The 17250-nt window shown below is 32.9% G+C and overlaps 1 pseudogene; it reads right to left on the minus strand.

Annotated features, from left to right (window-relative positions):
- Positions 1 to 267: 267 nt before the first annotated feature.
- LOC127712916 (uncharacterized) lies at positions 268 to 1834 on the minus strand (annotated as a pseudogene).
- Between the last annotated feature and the right edge of the window lie 15416 nt (positions 1835 to 17250).

The following is a 17250-nucleotide window of genomic DNA, read 5'->3' on the forward strand; positions in this document are numbered from 1 at the left end:
TAGAATTTTAGTATAAGTGTAAACTCTTAGAAGTTCAGGGCATATAAATGTTGAAAATATGCCGCACAGCCCTATATTTTGACCTTTGAATAAAATAGTAGTGCATATAAACTTTCCGTTCTGGGATATTATTTTTCACGAAACTTCATAGTAAAAGTGTCACAGTTTTAGCCGCAAAGGGAGTTCCTATGGGAAATTGCATTGTCTGTATTTACAGAATTGCAACCTGAAAAACAAATTATCTATGAAATATATTTATATATCAATTCAACTAGAAATCAATCAATGTACAATGGTTCATTTAATGTTTCATTTATATGTTGTCAATATATTGGTATTCAATGCGACTGTCATACAAGTGAGAGATTCAGCTAGCTATAAAACCAGGTTTAATTCATATAATTTAATTTTATATAACTGATCTAAACAGCTCTGACATTATAACTGTTACTACAGTACTGGCATGAAGGTTCGGACATTACTTTATTGTATTTTGATGTTATGAAATTGGAATAATTTTACTTTGAGGGATGAATTTCCCAATATATCTTTTCAACCTTTGTATTAAGCCTTGAAAAGACATCTCTTTATAAAATGTTTTTTTCTATTTGCCTGTGTTACGAATAAGAATCGGACAGAAAATAGAAAAGAAAATTTTCCGGACCGAAAAGTGCATTCAGGTCCGACATACAAACGTACCACAGACAAAAAATTTTCATCCCCTATCTTTTTCCATGTTACTTTGGGCTCCGGAATACCGCCAACAGATCATTGGAACCGAACATCCTGATAGCTGTCTATCGGTTTCTGATGGTAATCCGTCTTAACTTTTGTTATTCTTGTTGTACAAAACATTGATAGTACCGGATGGAGTTGCCAGACTTTTTTCCAAATTCTCTCACAACTTTACTCAATTGAGCACTTGCATCACTGGTCACAGATTTAACTTTTAAAATTTTAAGATCATTCATTTTTTGTAAAAAAATTTCGGCAAGTTTGCCTTCACTAGAAGAAATGGATTCTTCAGAACTATAAGTTTTCTTACATTCATTATGACTACAATTAGTTTTCTTTGGATTCTTCAGAACTATAAGTTTTCTTACATTCATTATGACTACAATTAGTTTTCTTGTTGTAAAGTTTGTTAGCGGTTGACATTGTCATAAGTAGATTAAGTCCAGTATTTTTTTCAATTAGTGGGCAAAAGGACTGTGTACCGGCCTCATATCCGAATTGGTTTCTGTTGTTATACCCCGTGTCAGTCTCCACATCAACTTCATTTTCTTTTCCTATGCAGTTATTAAATTCTTGAACAAATTGCTGATTTTTTATCATTGCCGCTTCATTTAATTCTATCATTGTGTCACATTGTTTGTTGACATTTGTAGATATTAACTGTAAACTTGGTACCTTGATGTTAAGACATGCTAGGGCCATTTGTAAATCTGTTCCTCCCATTTTTGTTTTTAGTACTGCAAGAGTCATTGCCTCATGGAGGTAACCAGCAAGTGGTCCTCTGCTTTTTTTTCACATCAGTGTAAACTTTACAGGACCTTGTGTCAAAATGGCATTTCTCACAAATGGCACGAAGAGAAATACATAAGCCCATGCGCTTTGAAATGGCCACATCTACTTTTGAATGGTTCCTGCACCTGTGTTTTATGCACTTTTTTATAAAATCTTTTAACTTTGAAAAATTTACTATCATGATGTTTTCGGAATAGTCCTCCTGTTCTTTAGTTTCCTCCTTATGGGAATGACGAGGCCGCAGTCTTGTTGGCAATGTATTGGCTGCACCGTTATGCTGTGTCAGTGCAGCTTCATAAATTTCCATTTCAGGTGTACTGACTCTGATATTTGCAGCATTTGAAGGATCTCCTTCAGCACCCAATTCAAACTGTAACTAATTGTTCCAAGGTGTGTAACCTTTGTTGAAGTTATTTTTTTTTCTCCTCAGTTTTTTGTTTTTCCTCATTTCTTGGCCAGGAATTTTGAACTTTGTATTTTAACTGTTTGTTTCAAATGAAATTTTTTGGACTGTTATTGATGACGTCACAAATGTCGCTATGACGTTAAGATTGTCTCAATGATGTTAATAGACAATAGCAGATTTATTTTATTTACATATGCTGAGAAAATTTTTATAAAATTGCCAAGTACAAATGAAATATTGTTTAATCTTTTTATTTTACTTTCTTCATTGTGTGTAAATTTGCAAATTTGAAATTAAAGGATTATCTCCCCCTTGACCACAAATGAACTCTATAACATAGAGATGTGTATTTTTTATTTTGTTGATAATAAAATGAAAAAAAGATGATTATTCATGGTTCAATATGTCATATTAGAATTTCTTTACTAGGTTGACTGTCGTTTATTGTTAGATATTGGCTTTTTCATTGTTATATGTTTTATTATGTTAAAAATCCTGGTTTATGTGTACACCATTTTAACCATACAGTGCAATTATATGGCCAGAATTCATTGTGCTTGACCTTTTCTAGAAGTTGAAGTCTCTGTTGATCATGTTATCTATTTCATTCAACAGAAGAATGAGTTGCAATAAATAATGTCTTCACAGATTTAATATTCAGATTTTTCATTTTATTGCCTCATAGAAGGTTTGATGCATTGCATACTGAAATGACAATATCTCAGCCATTTTTACACCAAAATACAAGTTCAAGGCACCAAAATGCTTGAAATGACACTGGGTTTGCAACTTGATGTACAAATGGGTTATTAAAAGACATGCTAACTGGTTAAGGGTGCTATAAATAGTTTCGTATAAAAAACTAGGGGTATTTCCCCAGTGAAATTTACATACTGATGGAATACCCTGCTATTTATATACCACTGAATGAAAAATTTGATTGTTTTTATGTTTAATGTGAAAAACATATATTACAGTTCAATTAAAATGCCACTTTTGTCAAGATTTAAAAAAAAATGTTTTTGTGACTTCCTACTATATAGGAGGCAACTCCATAAACAGCTGATTTTCACCTGTTGCTAAAAGCACTTTTATTTGTCAGGTAAGATAGCGACTCTCGGAGCTGGAAAGCGTACCCTAAAACTTCATTATCTAAAATCAGCCGGACAAGCTCTTCGAAATACACCTTATTAGAAACCTCAAATATGTGCCCAGGTTATTGATCCATGGGCCCAAAGGTGGTATGTTTTTAAGATTTTTACGGGAAAAATGCCTCATTTGCAGCTTATAACTTGTACCAATTTGCATTTTAAACCAAGAATTGTTGGAATTATTTTTATTTATTAAAAACAATTCATGGAATTATCTTTCCGTTGATGTATAGATATCTATATAACTATGAATATTTGTCTTCTATATGATGGATCCAATTGTTCATGCCCTGTTACATAATGACGTCACGTAAAAAACTATTGATTGCACCCTTGAACTTAGGAATCTGGTGAGATTTTGTTTGTCCAGTGACAATGTGGGGACGTGGGGTATGTGAGCGTGCTCACAAAGGTTCTTTAACATATCTAATATATAAGAGCGATCTCGAATATCCTATATCAAAAGCCAAAATAAAAAGTTCAAACACATTAAACGAATGGAAACCAACTGTCATATTCCTGACTTGGTACAGGCATTTTCTTATGTAGAAAATGGTGGGTTAAACCTAGTTTCATAGCTAGCTAAACCTTTCACGGGTATGACAGTAAACAGTCATGATGACAGTATTTCCTTTGTAAATACAAACAGCTTTTTTATGCAAAATAAGATTACATAGTGACTTGAAATAATGAAGGAAGAAGATGGTGTGTGATTGACTGATGAATGTTGGGTGTTGTACGCCACTTTCATCACTCTTGTAAATATCATGGTGGCCAGATGGAGAAAACAGCAGTGCCCGGTGAAGCCTCAAGTTGATTCGGTATGAAATTTGGCAATCCTAGTCAAATCAATTCATGCGACGTTCGTACTCACAACCTTAGTGTTGACAGGTTTTTGTTAGTTTAGTTTTATTTGCATTACCACAAATTGGATAAGACACAAGACAACCAGACGTATGAAGTGTTCTCCATTTAACATATTTCACAATACAATATATAATAAACTCAAACACAGTAAGTATGTGGGAGCTAGCTAAGACTTTCCAAAGCTTACTTCGTTTTTCTGAATATAATATACATTTAAAAAAGAAATGATGCGAATCTTCGCGATATACACCGCAGCGGCAAGATGGATCAGATATAATATTAACTCTATGCAGATCATAATTTAAGAAGGAAGCAGATCATCTAAGTTTGGTAAGAACAATATTGAGTTTGCGAATTCCAAACTCATATTGTTTCGGCATGTATTTATTACTATTGGGATTTACGTTTTTCGGTTTCATTTTAAATTTTCCTATTGTATCTGCTTCATGGATTTTTGTTAGTTTTGTTGACATTTTCATACATGTATGATTTAAAACAAGATTTTTTTTGGTGGGGGGGGGGGGGGGGGGCTCATACTGTATGCATCTTATTTCCAATGGGTTCCAAATAATTGCCAAGCATTAAAAAAATCTGTAATTCAATTGTGGCGCTAAGCGGAAACTTGTGATATCAGGTTTCAGCTTACAAACTTCAACAATATCACATTGGTGTAGATGAAATACTTAAACCACCCTTTTATATTAATCAACTGGTTTGCAAAAGCCTAACATATACACATAATAATATTTCATGAAAGAAGGTCTGGATGGGGTTCACAGAGAAGAGAATATAATGAAAGCAGAAAAATGAGCTAAATCTATAAAGAATAGAGAATAATTAGGTAAAGTATAACGAATAACTTTGGAAAATTAATATTGATTACAGAAATAAAAAATGTACAGAATATAAAGAAATCATCTAATTACTGCAAAAATTTAAAGGTAAAATCATTTTCATGAAAATTTTACAGAATAAGCATTTTTACAGAGAAAGAAAAAATGCTTTATAAATTTAAAGAATACAGAAATTAAGGACCCCCAGACCCTCGTGTTACCGTCCAAAGTAATTTTGTGGTGTAAACACCAATTAAATTACTCCTATGTAATTCCTCATATGTAATTTGTGGTTTGCTTAGTGAAATTAAAAGCCTTTCTTAGGTTTTGATATATGCACTTTTTAATCCTCAGTATTAAATTTAAATAGAGCCATTCCATATACTACACTACCAAGAATTTACTCACACTGTTATTGTACTTTTCTACCCTCTTGAGTAGTGAGCGGTAACATGATAATGTACTTTGGCTGAATTTTATACTTATATTTGTAGAGTGACTTTTTGTTATATTCAATACACATTCTATTAAACAAAAGTATTCTATAATCCTATTCCGTCAGGAACAAATAATGTAATACGTTGGTCTGTTACGGACAAGCAGCCTGGCAATCAGCAATACTTTTGAAATTGTTTCCATTTCCTTGACAACCACCGTATGTAAATGTTAAGCATCGCTCCTTTTTCCGATTGTAATAGTATCTTTGAAAGCCTGCTCTACATGGTCCGGTTACAGGCTCTAGCTTACAAACTACAAAATATATTGTAAAGGTGATTTAATAAAACACTAGTTTGAAGCAGTATATTCATTATTTAAAACAAATAATAAAAAAATCTGTATTGATACATGAATACAAATTAAAAAAAAGAAGGCATTTTCATACATGTATGATTTAAAACAAGATTTTTTTTTGGTGGGGGGGTCATACTGTATGCATCTTATTTCCAATGGGTTCCAAATAATTGCCAAGCATTAAAAAAATCTGTAATTCAATTGTGGCGCTAAGCGGAAACTTGTGATATCAGGTTTCAGCTTACAAACTTCAACGATATCACATTGGTGTTGATAGAAAAACTCTACTATATCTCTGTTGATGTAGCTATGCTAGTTTGAATGAATAACTACCGGAGATGAAAAATCCAATTCTGGTAGATCACGAGTTTCTTCATTAGACTTCAGGTGTTAAAAAAAAAGGTACGCTAGAACGCTCTAAATAAAAGATTCAAAAGAACAATTAACAAAAGTTTTGAAATTTGAAATTTACAGAAAAATGCATCATTTTGACATTAAATTCTAATTCCTGGATTTTTTTGTTATGGACGTTGCCAGGGTTTGATAAAAGGGGGCGTAATTATTCGTGAGGGGAAAAATGGAGAGCGGAGATGATTTTATTACGATTTACTGTTGTCTGTTGCTGTCTATCATGTTTCGTTTTTTTTTTTAACACAAACATCTATGTCAATTGGTCTCTGGCTGGTGAACAGTTGTCTCATCGGCAATCATTCCACATCTCCTTATTTTATATTCATCATTTTATTTTATAAAAAAAGCGTAAAATTTACAATGTAGTTTGAATCACAATTATCCTTTAAGTTTAGAAAATTTCCAAAAGTAACAAACATGTTTACCGTCTTTTCATACATAGCTGTAACAATTATGCCTTAAAAATACAGTTTGTTATGAAAAATATCTGATGCACGAACTTGTGTTTTTTACGAATTTTTTTGTAGCTTAAAATCGTCCAAAAATTGTTCGCCTCGCTACGCTCGGCAGTATGTAAGTTGTTTGAATTACGCCCAAGTTTGAAAAAACCTAAATCCGTCCCTATATATTGTCAATGTACGATAATCATAACACAATGGAGAGATAACGGAACCGTTTATTTATAGAACTATTAATAAAAAAATCATTATTGCATTTTCTTGATGACCTGAGACTAATATACAAATTTAAACTTAGTAATATCCTTTTCTCCCCATAACATTCATTTTCTATGGCGATTCTGCATGCATATACATTTGTCTTATAATAAACACTTAGCCTTAAGTAGATTTATTTTAAACGATCATAGGAAAGATTACACCCCTTGGAAGATTGGATTAATTATAAAGATAACCATCCTGTTGTGCAAGAAAATCACATATCAAATATGCGTGTTTCAATCTTTAAGACCGTAAACTCTAATTTCAAGTTTGATCACTTACATTTACATATTTCATATAAAAAACGTAAAGAGAACTTAAACCTCAATTTGTGTTGTAACTTTCATTTCTATCTATTTCGCAGTTAAAGTATTTTTTTAAATGCAAAGCAAAATTATAATTATTTTTGTTCAAATATAGTAGGAATTCAAGTGTTTAATGATTCAAATAAATAATAAGTTGTCCTCTGAAAGAAATCGTTTTCCAACGAGCCACCAGACTCCTTTTAAACGCAGAAGTTCAATTATGTTATGCGATTATGCATTTTTTTCTTTGACAAAACCAGGTTCTGCCTTGTGAAATCTAAGACAAAACCGGGTTGTACACATTGACAAAACCGGCTCCTTCCATTTTGACATGACCCATTTCTTTCGTTCCATATACAGAAATACAAGTATTGAGGTGCTAAAAGTGGTTAGTTTAACAATCTCCATGTCAATATCTTTCTTTTCATACCTTTCTTTCCGTACAATGTGAACAATTTAACGAGATATTAAACAAATTCGAGGCAAGGTTCACTCAATTCGTCATTTTGACGTGCATTTTGACTTATTTCTCCGATAATCTAGAACGGTCGGATAAAGTATTATATCTCACAATAGAAAATAGTTATATATGTATATAAATTCTTCGATATCATAAAAATAACAAATAAATAAACAGAAACCCACATTTTCTCTGTCTATTAATGTTCCGTCACCGTGCCGGTTATTAGATACCATCGAGTCCAAACATTTTTTGCCGGTGTAGTTTAGACACAGTGATGATGTAAATAACTATACAATGTATTAGTCTTAGACACCTGCTATCTATTAGTTCCGATGAAAATAGTCACTTTGTTTTTATAATTGTGTGTTCAACTTTTTGTGACAAAATTGATTAAATGTTCTGTACCAAGTAGCACTTATCCAAAGTTTGTATTCATTACTTAATCATATATTTATCTTTTTTTATTTTTGAGGTAAGGGCTATTCCATTAAAATTTATGTGGGAGTGTAAGAAGGGACCTTCAAAATATCCCTAGAACCAAGAACCATTTTTTAGATAATGTTGCATGAGGGTAATAGACACATACTGAAAAAAGACCCATGACCCACATTCAATAATTAAACTTTCCTTCCTACCCTCCCACATACATTTTAATGGAATAGCCCTAAATAAGAAGAAGTATATTGTAATTGTTTATGATTCTGTGTTATTGTATATAAATTGTTCTTTTTCTTCCCGTAGAGAGAAGTATTATATTAACTCCTTTCATTTTACTTTCGTCTAAGTAGTCGACCTACTGTATCACTAGCCTGTCAACACTGAGGTCAATTGAAATTTTAGTTGAGCACATTTGTTGATATTACCACACATCTGTGTTTTAGTGCACACCCATATGCATGTAGAGTTATCGACATCAACAAACAAGAGTGCACACGCTGAAATGTCTCGCCTGTTCGACTTATCATTGATTTAATGTTGTAAGTCTGTACTATGAAGGTTTTTTCTTTAAGTATCACACAAACTTAACATTATCAATAATTTATGAGAATGAGGTGACAGTCAGATGGCAATCATTCCATTCAACAAATATAGTGGTCATATCGCTAACCGTACCTGCATGAGAAACAGATCAAACCACAAAAACTTATCATTGACCAATGAACCATGAAAATGAAGTCAAGGTCAACCTTGCCAGAATGACAACTACACCTTACAATCATTCTATACACCAAATATAATTGGCCTATTGCACATGCTTATAGTATCTGATAAACTGACTAAATTACCAATATTTATCATTGACCAGTGAACCATGAAAATGAGGTCAAGGTCATATGAACCCTGCCAGACAGACATGTATACCTTGCAATCGTCAGATTTTTCATACATCAAATATAATTTTCCTATAGCTTGTTATATCAGAGAAATAGACCAAGTTTGTCCAATGAACCATGACAATGAGATCAAGGTCAGATGAAACCTGCCAGACAGACATGTTCACCTTACAAACTTTCCATACACCAAATATAGTGGCTCTATTGGTTATAATATCTGAGAAATAGATCAAACCACAAAAAACTAAACATTGTCCAATGAACCATGAAAACGAGGTTAATATCAGATGAAACCTGCCAGACAGACATGTACACTTTACAATCATTCCATGCACCAAATATAGTGGCCCTTTTGATTAAAGTATCTTAGAAATAGACCAAACCACAAAATCATTGTCCAACGAACCATGAAATTGAGGATAAGGTCAGATGAAATCTGCCAGTCAGACATATACACCTTATAATCATACCATACATCCCATATAGTTGACCTCATGCTTATAGTATCTGAGATACTGACTAAACCACAAACTTAAACCTTGATCACTGATCCATGAAATGATGTCGAGGTTAGGTCAACCCTACCTGACGGACATCTGGACGTTGCAAGGAACCAATATTCCAATATATAAATAACACATAGCTGAGAGGGTGTTAGAGCAGATTGTTACCCTATCTTATTTGTAGGTCTTACTTTGCTGAACATTTTTGCCTTTTATAGATCATCAATATCTGTTATAGTTTCTGTTAAAAAAAAAACTAAAAACAATTGGTAAAATTCATCTTTAAAAAGCAATAATTCCTATAAGGGATCAACTGATGATTTAGGTCATGTTGAATTATTCTAAGGTCTTACTTTGTTGAACATTTTTGCAAATTAAGTTTTTCTCTATATGTCACAGTTTCGACAAAAAAACTTATCAAATCGCGAAACTTTTCAAGAAAGGCTAACAACATAAAAGAGATTGCAACCATTGCTATAAATCCCTGGTAACTGTCAAAATGAGAGTTTTAATTAAAGTAATTAAAGAGATCACAGTCCTTAAAAAAAAAAACTTTTCAAAAATTTCAATGCAAGTTTAAGATCATCAGTGTCAGTTGTTGTCAAGAGATTTTAACAACACAAAAATCCTCTAAGCCTTATAGAATAGGGTTAATGTTTTCGGTGTAAAGTCTTGCAAAGACTGAAATGAAATGTTCTACTGGGAATCTTCCAAGTTCTGAACGTTGAAGATTTGTTGAATTAATCGATCGTTTAGTTGTCTATTCAATACATTGTTTTTATCTGAACTGAATTAAAAAATGCAGGAAAAATCAATTGTTGTCGAATCAATCTATTATCGAATACTGGACCTTAATGTAGAATTGCAGACAATAGACCATGATGGTTAACCATCAACACACTTTTTAAGCAAATATCTATACTATTAAACGAGAAGACCTCATTTTGTGTGTCGCTTTTCTTCCTTAACCAATAAATTAATCATCATGCCTCTGTGTCCTATAGGTACCATGCATAGTGGCATTTGTCATCCATTCTTATGATTATTCAGTTTGGGTTATTTTGGGAGAAAAACGAAGAAAAATGCGTCCGGATATTGTTTCCGTCATCAGACCGACTTTTAAGTCATACCCAAGACTTCCGATTTTAAACTTTAAAAGAGGGGGTAAAGGGTTATTTTCGTGCAACGTGTTTTGCCACTTTTTATTTCACGTGCAGCCGTGAAAAAGGTTCGTTATTCACCGTGTTTCTTGAAATCGATAAAAAGATCAACGTGCAAGAAATTTTTAATTGTTCGCTCATCGTGAAATGGCAATTTTATTTCACGTTCTTCTGTGCAGATACCCCCCCCCCCCTCTTACTCCCCTCTTTAAACATAATTTTCATAATTACTCGGGGACAGGACAATTATTTTCGCGTTATTCTGCATGTACACTATGATTATAATCCTATAATATATAGAGACTCTCTATATAATATATCCGTGATCGCCGTGGAGAAGAAACTTGGAATTGATAGTTAATAGCAAATACACTTTATTTATATTAAATGTATGTTAATTCATAGTATACAGAAACGCGAAAATCATGGAATTTAACAGAAAGCAAAAATATAACGGACTTTGGAAAAAAGGGAGAGGGCTTAAAATAATTGCCCTGTCTCCAAGTGCCTATGACTCAGTTTGATACCTTTTCTGGAATTCTTTTACAAAAATTCATCCTACAACAGTTTACATACTTTCAACCAAGCTCTAAATACCCGCGATTTCGCGGGTGTGTTCTAGTATCATTTCAACATCAAAAGAAATCAAAGTACTGAAGTACTGAACATCGGATGACCACAAGTTCTTGAGGATGGTCAAAAGAACTTGTCTCAGAAAAAAACAACATATCTCTTTACCTAAAACTGAGGTTAATGTACAGAGATATATTTTTTTCTGAGACAAGTTCGTGCGTGGATGATGAATAAATGACAGGAAATTCAACTTCACCGTAATAACTATTATATTGTAGTGATACAAATCAGTATACACTGAGTTGTTGTTTATATTATATTAAAATAACAGTTACATATATATATGATTTGAATCCATTTGTATATCATTCTATTCTACTATTCTAAAAATAGTGCAATGCAAGTGCATGGTGGACACTTTTCTGTAAAAATTCGATTTTTCTAAGATTGGATACGAATAGGCATTCATATTTTCCCGCAAAATCAATTACAGAGTTACCGGTCCTTGACGGTATTTTCAAAAAAACGTTCTTTGAGATATTCTTCCGCATGCTTTAACACAATTTTTCGGTACGTGTGCATTGATATTATCAATGATTTTTTACTTATATATATATATCTAACTACAAAACATTTTCATATTATTAATTTATGTTGTAAACAAAAATATTTTTATCAGTATTCATTGAAGAGATGTATTTATATCAAACGATAAGGAATGTTATTTTGCACTCGTTTATGTGCGCGTATTTATCATGTTTATAGATCGGTTACAAACCCAAAACTAATTTACATAATGGAAATCTAGGCGATAGCAATACATCGGGATGACCTCAAGGTCATCGCGATGTAAAAATGCAATTTATATTACAAATATCATTTCGTCGCCTCGACAATCATCGGAGTCGTGTGTACATAGAACTTACATCATTCAGTCGAAATGCAATAAACCTAATCCAATTACGGCGTAAATAAATAACATTAAGACTTTACATTTGAGTTTAATGGACGTGATGCTCCATATTAAATATTGATACACAGTTCGTTATTATATCTATTCTCAGAAGACAATTCAGAAGATATGTCCCAAATTGTTTAAATTAAAATCCTTAATATTATTGCGAAGGTCAATAGTACCTTAGATCTATAACTGTGATCTGCGTCAAGGTAGGTTATAATACCCTTGAAACAGATTAGCAATTGATCAAGCAAGATAACAAATAACTGGTGTATTGCAAGACTAATATTTTGAATAATGTTGACGTATATAAAATAAGAAAATAACCCAGGTATAATTGTCAATGAGACAACTTTCCTCAAGTGACCAAATGACGTAGATGTTAATTAGCAACTATATGAAAATATGGAGATATGGTATGATTGCCAATGAGACAACTATCCATCAGAGTTCAAATAAAGTGGATATAAGCAATTATCTTACCTCGTATACATTTCTAGGAATATGATTGGTTAAAAGCGGCCGCGTGGAGACCGTGTATATTCCATATTAGGTAAGTATGGAGGCGGGGCTTATTTCAATACATGGTTAGTAGTGGAGTTACGACTTTGGCACAAAAGTTCTGTTAAATATTGTTATATCCAAGGCCGTTACTAGGCATATTATTTTAGTGAGGCAGAAAATTGAGCCGAGCGAAGCGAGGCGAAAAATTTCGACAGGGGGTCTGGAATAAATGGTGTAAAATCCTGCATTCTTGGCATTTCCAGAGAGTTTGTCATCGTTGAGACAAGCTGTCCAGAGTTTTTATTTTTGGACACTTTTTATATATTTTTTATATTTTAAGACATGTACTAACACCAAATTTTTAACAACTTTATCTAAATTTATATGTCAGATACACATCCAAATATCAATTTGAGTCTGCCGCCAGAACACAGAACAAACATCGACTCAGTAACAATTGTTATTCAAATTAGAGTTTGCCAATTGTTCTATGGACGGTTTTGTCAAATCGTTTTAGATCAACAATCGAATAATGAGGGGTTAGGAGGGGTCCGATCCCAAAATCCCGAATTAAAAGACACGAAATCAAGAAGTCCCAAATTAGAAAACACGAAATCCCGTTTTAAAGGTCCTACCGTCCCTCAATAATGTCAAAATTGGATTACGGGATGTTCTTTCAAATTTTACGGTAAAAGAAACATAGATAAAAACTAATCCATGCAGGTTTCATATTATTTAATTTTTGTTTATCTGTAAAGAGAACGAATAATGTTGGGGAAAACGGGGAAATGAATACTCAGACAGGACTGCTCCCGTGCGGTGTCCCAGTACTTGTTTTGTCAGTCTATTTATAGCTTTTGGATTAGTTCGAATGAAAATATATTCAATACTGGAACTCTTAACACCTGTTGTGATCACAAATAACATCAATTAGTACACGTGACTATAATTATTCCTTCCTCACCTCCAGTATCGCTTTTCCTTTTTCTGCAAGAGCCTGTTTTTAACCAGAGATCCATGATGATTACCGGTTACTAGTTTAATGTAATCGAGAAACCCGGTGAGATGCTGAGTTATATCCGGGAAGAATAATTTAAAAGGAACGATGTCAAGTTATAAAAATTAAGGTTGAGACCGAAAAAAATGACTATATTTCGTATTAAATTACAATAAACAAATACACAAAAAAAAAATTCAGTGTCGAAATTTTAGTGAGGCAATTGCCTCACTTGCCTCAATGGTATTTACGGCCTTGATATCAAGGTTGTTGATACTAAATTGTTATTGTTGACATTAGTTTTTTTTGTGCAGACCAGTGGAAGTAGGTTCTTAATATTGAACACTTGAACACTTTAATATAAAAATAAGAAGATGTGTGGTATGATTGCAAATGAGACAACTCTAGTCTAAATTCAACAAATAAAGATAGTCGGTAAGATAAATTCGTTGCATAGTGTTCGAGTTCCAACATCTATACATAAAATCTTCAATCGGGAAACCCCTAAACCATATACTTTATTTGTTTTAATCTTAAATTGATGACATTTCCTTGCTCTTTTTTGTCATGGGGACTGAAATAGTAAATTATAAAGAAATACAATTTCATTTTCTCACTGTTGGACTCGCCATGGCAAGAAATGATGAGCCCCGGGACTGGGCTTCTAAAATCCTTGGTGAAAAACTCAGTGACTATAGCCTGACTAATGACATCATATTTAAGACCAGAAACAAAGGGTTCCATTATGAATATTAGTACGACATAACCTTGGGTAAAACCCAATTATGATGACAATTCAATTACACGCAATATAAGATTCTATCAATTTGATGAGAAATTTATTAAGTAATTATCATTGCTTGGCGTAAGACAAGATGGAGTAATTGATGTTTTGTCATTATTATTATTTCCAAAAGTGAAATTGATATAATTTTGCATAATGAGATGGATTCTCGCAGATATGCTTAAATAAGTATAACAAAAAAATATTAAGATATGCATGAATCCATTAAGAATACAATAATTAGCAATAGACTTATGTTTTTGAAATTCCCAGAGGAGGTTCAGAGCAATCACCTGAAGTTAAAAAAGATTTTTGTTCATCAATAACAATTCACTATAAAAAGGATTTCTTAGGTAAATATCTTAAAAAGCTTTCACTTCGCTATGCCAGAAACACTTGGAGACAAACTAAGAGATTTTGCTGGTAACACCAGTATCCATGGTTTTGGAAGAATAGCCGATTCTGTTTTTATCTTGAGAAAAGTGTTCTGGATATGTGCGCTCTCAGCGTCATTTGGGATGTGTGTTTTTCAGGTCTACCGTTTGTCATTACAGTTTATCAGGTAATGTAATAGATTGCATATATATTTCACATTAATTTTTTTATTAAGCTATATATATTTCAAGGTAATGCATAAGAGTACTCGGTATAGATACGCAGACATATCCGGTTGGAAAGGAGACATAATTTGATGATACTTGTTGGGAGAGAGTCACATTCCCAGCATTTAAAACACCTATAAACATGTATATCAAATCTTCGAGGGGTCCACTTATAGCTAGTTGCAATGTTAAGTTTCCAGTCCGAGTTCCTCGCTCTTTTTCCCGGTCCATTCACTTCACAGAACCTTTGATGTATTGCTCTATTCGTCGGTCTGCCCTGAGTATGCCTGAAATATTTGTCACTGGACGTTAGTCAAATAACAATAGATTAATCATACCTAGTATTGGTTTATCTTTCATGTTGTGCACTCGATGTTAAAGATATTAACTACTTATTTTCACATGATCGAGTTTGGTTCAGAGGGGATAAATACTTCGGGTACATTTTATTCAAGAAAAGTAAACAAATTATACTTTTGTTACTATAATCATCTGTAAGGGCTAGCTGTTACTCATAGTTAAATTTTCTCAATATTATTACATGAATAACTTCACCTTTTGCACAAAAGTCGATTTCGGTGGAATTTTATACAGAAATACAGTAATGTACAATCATTTTTTAAAGACATACTTTTTCTAAAGCAAGGCTGGACTATTAAATCTGTTTTTATAGGGTTGAGATCTCACAAAACATGTTTAACCCCGCCGCATTTTTGCGCCTGTCCCAAGTCAGGACTTGTATGTTTTTTTAATTTTAGTTCATTTATATGTTTTGGAGTTTAGTGTGACGTCCATTTTCACTAAACTAGTACACAATTTTATTTAGGGGCCAGCTGAGGACCGCCTTCGAATGCGGGATTTTCTCGCTGCGTTGAAGACCCATTGGTGGCCGTCGGCTGTTGTCTTCACTTTGGTCGGGTTGTTGTCTCTTTGATATATTCCCCATTTCCATTCTCAATTTTATTTGGTACCACACGAAAAATATGAGACATTTGAATTTATGCAAATAACCAGTATATATCATTATGTTACACTCTCAAACGTATAAATCCCCCACCCCCGGGACGTGAACAATCTCCCAACTGTGTCTATTTTCACCAAACGTGTCACATAAATTATATATTGTTGAAGGCCGTACGGTGACCTATAGTTGTTAACTTCTACGTCATTTAGTCTCTGGAGGAGAGTTGTCTCATAGACAATCATACCACATCTTCTTATTTTAACATATAGCTGTAAATGTTTTTATCTTTCCTTTTCAGTGAGGGTGTAAATACAAAAGTATCCGTGACATACAAAGAACTTGGTTTTCCTGCTGTTACAATTTGTAATCTAAATCCTTTAAAACTAAGCGATGTATTACTAGAACCAGATCTATTCCAGGTATTAAATGAAACCGAGAATGCTTTTGGAATGAGCATCAATTACCCTTTTCCTAAGGTTAGTATGCGTGTTCTTTTTCGATAAACGTTAATACTGTGTACTTGTATTAGAATCATATTCACCACAACTAAATACACATGCAATGTGAGGTTTGTGAGGACATGGTTATTATCAATTCCATTAATGTCAGAATATAAAAAAAAATATTAGAGCGAAAAGTACTTGAAGTTATTACGTAACGTAGAATTGATCATATATGGAGGTCTGGATCAAAGTCTTACTTTTCGTTATTCTTTATTTTTTTAGATCATTTTCTCTTTTCTTTATTTATTTTGCCCACTATTCTCTTTTCTTTTCTTTTTGCCCTTTATTCTGCACTTTATGTCCATTATTCTCTATTCCGTTAACACCATCAAGACCCTCATATATATATAATTGAATCGGACTAAACAGAAGAGAATGGTGCAATTTTTTCTCCGATGCTATGTATCGTTCATTACAATCCGGTAAAACTACTTATTTTTTACAATCATTCCTTCAACCTTTAGTTTAATAAACAGAACACGATTTCATTTGATCAATTAAAAACAAAAACAAAACTAAAACAAACTTGAGCTGATTTTTTAAAAGAATTTCCATCACTTCGCCCAAGGTTAAATCTAATAATAATCTAGAAAATGAGAGAGAAGATTTGAATGAGACACATCCACCTTTATTTATCAAATGACAATAAAACGAATATTTTAATGAGTGTCGAGATGGGGATTAGAGAGAGAGAGAGAATAAATATTTCCAAAAAGAATAGAGAAAAACGGGAATGCTTAAATAACGGTGCTTAAATATGGAGAATACAGAATAATGAGCCCCAAAAATAAACGGAGAAAATGGAACAAAATATAATGAATTTAGAAAGGCAGACCACTCATCCAGATCCTCAAGTTCAATTCTTCTATTATAACTTTAAAAGTTTAAATGATT

The sequence above is a fragment of the Mytilus californianus genome, unplaced genomic scaffold (genome assembly GCF_021869535.1).
Source record: "Mytilus californianus isolate M0D057914Y unplaced genomic scaffold, xbMytCali1.0.p SCAF_8, whole genome shotgun sequence".
NCBI lineage: Eukaryota > Metazoa > Mollusca > Bivalvia > Mytilida > Mytilidae > Mytilus > Mytilus californianus.